We start from the raw sequence: 8,491 nt of genomic DNA on the forward strand, positions 1-8,491 counted from the left end.
AATGTCTGCATTCAACTGTCACTAAGTCCTATCAATCTACCTCTTAAATGCCACTTAAACCTGTCCTTGTCAGCCTTACTTCAGCTGTTTCTGGCCCGCAGCATCTCTGTCCAATCTGTAGCCATTGCAACCAAGTTCCTGCCTCAGTTTTGCTTCCTTCCCTTCCCAGCCTAGTCCGTTTTCAGTCAAATTTATCTTTCCAAATGCAACTCGGGTTAACTTGCCCTGGTGCTGTATACCCACCCACCGTCCCATGTGGCTTGCAGATGCCTGCGGCCTCAATGCTGGGCATGGCCTGTCCAGCGCTGCCAAGGTGGCTTCGCTTTCTGCTTGCCTCGCCTTTGCCAACCCCTCTAGCCATGTGGTCTGGCACAGGCACTTCCTGGGATGGCCTTTTCCTATTCAATCTGCAAGCAAATCCAATTTCAAGTGTCAGACCGAGGCTGCCTCCCTCTGCGCTTCAATGACTCCACTATACCATCTATTTCACCTATTCCCGTCTGCTCAAAGGCCGGTTTCTCCACTAGTTTGTATGCCCCTTGGCACAGAGACCATGTCTGATAACTTGTGTATGCCTGGAGCTTTGGGCCTGTTGCTAGGGCTGTGTCCTGGGCCATCTGTTCCCGATGGCTAGAGTTTTCTCTCTGAAACTGTTACAGTGGTAGCCGATTCTCCAGTGTTAATGCTGTTAAGTTGGTTTGCATTTCTTATAACAAACAAACACAGCCCTTTCATAATTTGGGGAAGAGAAGTCTATATGGGGTTTAACATATCTGCTTCTGCATATTTGGAAGTGGGAAGTTTTAATCAGCTTTGATTCTCTTAACCATCACTTCATTGGAATGGGTACCTGGCTGTCCAGATTTGCCCAATCTATGGGTTGGGTGGTTATCTCTTTAAAAAATTCATTAGTTTCCTGTGGCTGCTGTAATAGCTTTCTACAAACTTGGTGGGTTAAAACAATAGAAACTTACTCTTTTACAGTTCTGGAGGCCAGAAGTCCGAAATTGGTCTTATGGGATGGAAATTCAGGTGTGAGCAAGGCCACACTTCCCCTGGAGGATATAGAGAAAGTGCCTTGCCTTCAGCCTCTGGTGGCTGCCAGCATTCCTGGGCTTGTGGCTGCATCACTCTGATCTCTGCCTCTGTGTTCACATGACTTCTTTTCTGTCTGTCAAATCTCCCTCTACCTGTTTCTTTGTTTTTTGTTTTGTTTTTGTTTTAGACACCTGGTCTTGCTCTGTTGCCTAGGCTGGAGTATAGTGGTGCACTTATAGTTCATGTAACCTTGAACTTCTGGGATCAAGTGATCCTCCAGCCTCAGCCTCCCAAGTAGCTAGGCCTATGGGTGTGCGCCACCACACCTGGCCTTCTCTGCCTCTTTCATAAAGGGACACTTGGGAAGGCATTTAGGGCCTACCAGGAGAATCCAGGATGATCTCCCCATCTCAAGATCTTTTAATTTAATTACATCTGCAAGACCCTTTTTTCATATAAGGTAACATTGGAGGTTTCAGAGATGAGGACTTGATATCTTCAAGGGTCATTAGTCAGCCTACTGCAGATAAGAACAGTATTCCTGTGTAGCGGCATGGGAAGGCCTTTGAAAGGTATGTGAAACAGAAAAAGAAAAAAGAGAATGGGAAGTGGAGAAAGTGAGGAAGGTAGGAACACTTTGGGTTGCTGTGTAAATGGTTTCCAACAACCACCTTCACAGTGAATATCACTCCGCATGCTCAGAACTGGAGTGCCCTGGGCCATAGTGCCTCTTCAGCATGGTTGAAGTTGGGTGGGATTAAGTGTTGATCACACTGGGTTCTCATAATTGAGAATCCCTGTCTGTAAACATTATCATAAACAAAAAGTGGTACTAAGCTTAAGGACCTCCCAGCCAGAAGCATTAGTGCTGGTTTTCTCCAAAGGCCGTAACTGCCTCTTCCTCTCTCTTCTCACCACCCCATCCTTGTTCTTAAAGAGCAGATGCCTGGAGGATATCCCTCCAGTTCAGCATACAAATGCCACCAATAATACTTGGATGGCATTAGATCCACACCAGTTTCTAAGAAACCCCTTTGTCTTAAGATTGGGAGAGGACTGTATGTGTGTGTGTAATAACAGTAGTAATTCTATTTGATTATAAACTTTGTATGAATTAAGAAAATTCTTATGTACTATTCCTTAAGTTGCTATCATGAAAGGTAAGGAAGACTGTTGCATTCAGATCTGCACCATGGGCATCCTTTGGTTAAAAAAAAGATGGATTCCACATCCCCAAAGCTGTGAAGTGGGGTGAAGAGTGACTGCTTCTGTTGTTACAATTATCTGCTACATGTCCTCAGCTGTGATCTTATCTGCACCGTGATCCTGCTTTTTAGGAATAATTCCCATTTTACACACCAGGAAAGGGGGCTACCCCTTTCTACCCTCAAGGACTGTAAAGGTGACTACCAGATGATCTCTAACCTCAAGGAAATGGCACCAGCTCTGTCTCCTGGAAATAGACACAAACTATTGTTACAAGTGGTAAATGCTTGGAGACATGTATGCTCTCAAGGTTATGAGGCACAGAGGAGGGGAGACTGTTCTGCCTCTCCCAGGAACCCAGATCCAGCTGGCCTGAGCCTGAAGATGTTGGTGCCTTGGTCCTCTCAGTGCATTGAGCTCCCTGGGCTGGGGCCTGACGAGGATGAGCGCTGGAGTCCATCAGTTACCCCCTTCCATGCAGTGGCCACAAAATAAGCGGAGGCAGCTTTGCCCCAGACAAAGGCTTTGCTGATTCCTGGACAGGCCTGAGGGGGCTGACAGTGGCTGTTCTGGATTCACAGGCTGGGAAATCAGACTGTGGGCGAGAATGGTGAACTCACCAGAAGGCGTTAGTCTATGTGGCCTTTTCCAAACGGCAGCACGGATGGTGCATCTGCAAGGCAAACGGCAGTGTTTCTTTCCCACAATGTTCTGGGCAGCCAAGGCTGTTTGTTCAATTTGGACATCAAGCTTCATGAGCCCCTGCACACATAATGCATCAGTGGTAAAAAGTACTCACTAAATCATCTGATCCGAAAGCTATTGAAAAACAACAAATGGCTGGTTTTTGTTTGTTTTTGTTTTTAAATCTTGGAGATTTTAGAGCTTTACTCCTTTTGTTAAGAGTCAGCCTTGTTGACTCATGAATCACCTGATTGAGAAAGATGTGAATGTGCGTTTAAATTTGATTTAAAAAGCGTTTACTGTACTTTTTTATTTCCAAAATCTATTTTTTTTTATATTTGGCATGCTTATATTATAACTTTGATACATTTAAATATCTTAATAACTAGATACCCTCAAATTTGAATTAAAACATCCACTTTAGAACTAGATTTAATAAAACATTATAGAACTTATACTTGAAGTTTGCTTATAAAGCACTCTCACAAAAACTGGGTCAAATGATTTAATCTGTTTTCTCCATTATGGAGCAGCCTTTCTCCCCGTCCCCCAACCCCTCCTTTTAAATGTGACTCAATTGATTTGGTACACTGTCTGCTTCTCTGATATCTGTGAAATTACTATGTCTAAAAATAGAAACTCAGTTCTCTTTATGCTTTCTTTCTGAGGTAGGCCAATTGTTAATGTTGCAGCACTTTAAAAATTGTTAGCTGGTGAAGACCAATGATCAAGAACCACAGTGATGTCATCTGAGGTTTTATGAAGTTTGCATATTTAATTTGTTTTACATATTATTGACTATAATAACTCTAGAATTTTCTTTCTTCTTCTTTTTTTTCTTCCCCCCCAGACAGGGTCTTACTCTGTCACCCAGGCTGGAGGGCAACGGTGCAAACATGGCTCACTGCAGCCTCCGACTCCTGGGTCAAGCAATCCTCCTGCCTCAGTCCCGTCCCCCAAGTAGCTGGGACCACAGGCGTGCACCACCATGCCTGGCTAATTTTTGTATTTTTTGTAGAGACAGGATTTTGTCATGTTGCCCAGGCTGTTCTTGAATTCCTGAGCTCAAGTGATCCTCCTGCCTCGGCCTCCCAAAGTGCTGGGATTACAGGCATCAGCAACCGCGCTCAGCCTAAGTCTGGAATTTTAAATGATTCTTGGAAATATTCCCCCAAATTGTGCTTTACAAAAATCAACTAAATTTGAAAAATGAGATGACTAGGGCATGTGATAAGGGCGGTAAGGGAGAACAATGTCTGAACATCACCATGAAATCTGACTTCCTTTTTAACTTTGGTTCTGTCCTTGGATTATTTGATTTCATTATGGTGGCAAGGTTATCAAGGTAGTATTGTTACTAGACTACAGTATCAGCAATGTAATACTTATTCTAAAATTAAGCCCTGTGTTCTTTCTCCTGGGCTTGAAGTTAGTTCATCAGAATTCTCTGGTAAAACTGAAATCCCCATTTCTGCATTCACTGTCTTTTACTGGCCAGTACAGTGACTGGCCTATCCTCGATTCAGGTACCAAAAACAACAACAACCAAAGAAACATCTAGGTAGGTGGCCACCATGACAATAAAGCTACAGTAAAAAAACACCAATTGTTTTATCAAGTGTGAGCTACCCTTCAGAGTAACATTGCTCAGAGGTTTTGAATAGGACCAAATATGTGCAAAAATGTCAAAAGACCATAAACACATAAAAATTACGTCAATTTAGAGCAAAGCTGAACTACTGCAAAGAACTTTGAAACTGAAATGACTTCAGGCCCAAGAATCGATATTAATTGTATTGGAAGTGAAGAAGCTTCACTTGACGAGCATCGCAGGATCTGAACGGGAGGTTTCCAGTGTCGTCCCCGCTGTGGAACTGCGCTGTGTTGTCACTGTAGCCCCTTGGAGCACAGGCCCAGCAGCACGTGACTGAAGGCAATCAGCAATACTGAGACGAATCACTACTCCAAGGCTTCACTGAGTTAACCCCAATGATACTCGCTCAGTTAACAATCTCAAAATCATTTTTGGTCGTGGAAATCATTACTGAATTATGGTGAGGATCCAAAACTTGACCATAGGGTTATAATAATGGAGGGGGGATGTAGATTCTTTGATAATCAGGAAATTCTAAATTATCTTTCAGAGTTTTCTAATATGTTAATGACTCAGAAGATTTTACATGCAAAAGCTAGAACTCTGTGGAAGGATTTTACAGTGCAGAAGACAGACCTTACTGTTGCCCTTCTCTGATCCTCCAGTTGGGCAAGGCAGTTACCACTAGCCAATACTAGAAGGCAGTAACACCCTAGGAGTGTAGCATTGTCCTATCTCCAGGGCAGGTGGGCTGGAGAACTGCAGCCCATCCTTCTAGGCCACGGGCAAGTGTTACTGCCTTGTAGTTCCCTCTCTGATCCCCTCAACTGGAGCAGCACCCACCAACACCTGGAGGCCTGGGACACACCTCTCTTAAAGCACTGGGCTGGAATGTTGGCTTTTGAGCTGGCTCTACTTCTAGACCGTGAGCTCCTAGGCAGGTGAGCACCTGGTCCCAGGTGAGGGCTCCTGTAGTATTTGCGGGTGGAATGGGATTTGCTTTTGGGAAGAGCAGCAGAGAATTTCTGTGTTTCTCTCTGGGTCATCTCCCTCCCACCCCCAGGGCAGTCATGACAGTGACATGGCCAGCCTCCTGCCCTTAGGTAGGTTGTGTGACCAGTGGCGGCTGGTGGATTCTGAGAAGTGACATTGGTCAGCTCCTGATTGCTCATCAACGTGATACCTGCGTTTGATGGACATTCACTGAGCATCTGCCAAGTGGTGGCTGCACGCTATGCTGGCTGGCAGGGTGCAGAGAGGCATGGGGCTTAGGCCCCAACCCGAGGGAGCACACCAGCCAAGGGGCATGCAGACACTTTAAACACAGTGTGCTGAGTCCCCTTCAAGGCCTATGTGTCCCTGTCTCCGTCTCACCTCCTGAGTGCCAGTCAGTCTTCTGGAGTCTCCATGACTTGTCAGGGTCACCAGTAGCCTCTGTGTGACCAAATCCTGGAGTCATGTATTTGTCTTCATTCATTCAATCATTCATGGTGCTGCACCCCCTGCACACACTGTGTGCATAGTTCCATCCCTTAGGATACTTCAGTAAGCAGAACAGAGATTCCTGCCCTCATGGAGTCTCCGTGCTTGTGGACATCCACAGGTGTTGAGCCCCAGAGCAATCCCTTATTTACCTCCTGCAGGAAGCGTCTGCTCCAGGGGCACCCAGCTCCGGACCATCTCTGCTATCCTTTTCACCACTTCTAGCTGCACTGTTCTCTGCCTTCCCTCCTGCTCAGGGAAGGGCTTGTGTGGGCTCTTTTCTCCACCTGGGACATCTTTCCTCTTTGTTCTTCTTGTGTCTCCTTCTTTCATTCAGTTCTTCCCATCCTGATCCTGAATTTGACTCATTGTAGCTCTTACCAATATCTGCTGCGTTCTTGTGTCTTTGTTTACTGTCAGTTACCCCACCCAAATTTCAGTTCCATGGTGTATTCCTGGCACCTAGGATAGGGCCTGGACATGGCAGGTGCTCAGTGAATACTTGAAAGAATGGGCATCGGGAAGGGAGTTCTAGATGGAAGGCCTGGCACGGGGCTCAGAGGACACTCTGGACCTGAGGGTTTGGGGCCCAGCTGGAGCCCTGGTGTGAGGGCTGAGGATGGACAGGTGGGGGGGCCTCTGTGCACATGTGTCCAGGTCTGGACTCCCCTTGGGTAACAAGAGCACAAGGTGGGATCAGGAGAGACATGTTCAGGTTTTGAGCCTTCCACAAGCCTTCTCCTTGTGGAAGGTCAAAGGAGAGGAAGAGATTAGAAGTGGGGTCGGAGGTGGGGGTCTTCTGCAATGCTGGCAAGGAGGAATTAAACAGCCTGAACAAGACAGTGGTGATGGTATGGACACCAGCATCCAGGGCAGGCCTGTGGCTCATCGGACTTGGGAGGAGCCTGCGACAATGCCGGTTTGAGGCTGGGGGACCAGGTGTAACCAGAGCCGTACCCTCAGAGAGACGCTTCCTCACCCCCCACTTTCCTTGTTCATGTCCCGTGCCTGCCCCGGAGCTCTATGCAGAATCCTGCCCCCAGCCCTAACACGCCTGCCCATTGAACCCCTGCCACAGCTGCATTAATCAGTCCTGGGTGTTGATCCAAAAGAATTGGAATCAGGCTCTCCAGGAGATGTCTGCACTCCCACGTTCATTCACAACAGCTAAGATGTGGAGTCAGCCCCAATGTCCATCGACACGTGAACGAATAGAAAGCGTGGTGCGTACAGCCAGTGAAATACTATTCAGCCTTAACAAAGACAATTCTGCAATACACGACAACACGGATGAGTGACACAGGCCAGTCACAGTGGGACAAATCCTGCAGGATTCCACTTATATGAGGTGGCTAAAGTAGTGAAACTCATAGAACCAAAGAGTGGGAAGGTGGCTGCCAGGGGCTCAGGGAGGGGAAATGAGGGGTTGCTGCTCAACAGGCATTAAGTTTTAATTAAGGCACATGAATGAGCTCTAGAGATCCGCTGCAGAACATCACACCCATAGTCACGATGCTGCAGTGGACACTTAGCATTTTAAGAGAATAGATCTCATGTGTTCTTACCACAATAAAAATAAAATAAAAATAAAATAAAATAAAATAAATAAAATAAAAATAAAATCCTGGAATTAACATCACCAAACAGGCACGATGGGATTTGATTATATTGCAACGTACGCTAAGAAGGAGTTATTCATCTGGCGACAGTGGCATACATCCTGCCATGGTCTCCTCTGGCAGCTGCCCAGAACACACAGCAGTCCAGGAGATGCGCTTTGAATGCTGTACCCAGCGCTTCATGGGAAATGTGACTTTTTAAAATGGAGGGTGAATACATGAAGTCACAAGTGTCCCTGGAAATCAGGGATGTGTAGCTGGTCACATGTCACTATTGGTGAGCGTACGGTGTCTGGGGAGGGCCTTTGTTTGAGACAAGACGTGGACTGAGGACAAGAGAGCCAAGCCAAGTCCTGCAAAAGAGGAACAACAGGGCAGGGACCGGGTGACCAGGTGGCGATGGAACGTAGAGCCTGGACTTTGCTGGGCAGTGGGTAACGGGCAGGAGTCAGGCTCTGGAAGCCTGGGATTCCGAGCTCCTCCAGGGTCTTTAGCCCCTGGGGTGAAGGGGACAGGGCACAGAGCTGTGCAAAGCCCCACACTGGCATTCACCTCAGGCTGATGACAGTGGCAGTGCGCAGGGGCACTGCGAGAGGCTGGGGAAGGCGAGGTCACAATAGGCACGATAGGGAGTCGTTGCCAGGCAACCTCTCTAGGCTTCTGTTGTGATTCTGCTTTAGTTGGGTCTTGGGGGTCTCTGGAGAGTGGCTATAAATACTAGCCTTTGTGCTGGGCAGCAAAGCAAATCATCGGGAATAACCCAGGAGCCTGGCAGGGAAACCGCTGCACTATGGAGAGGACACTTCCGGATACAGAGGACAAATCAAGTGAAGGGACGGAACAGGTCACACCCAGAGCGGCACAGAGG

Source organism: Pongo abelii, chromosome 22, assembly GCF_028885655.2.
Source record: "Pongo abelii isolate AG06213 chromosome 22, NHGRI_mPonAbe1-v2.0_pri, whole genome shotgun sequence".
Lineage (NCBI taxonomy): Eukaryota > Metazoa > Chordata > Mammalia > Primates > Hominidae > Pongo > Pongo abelii.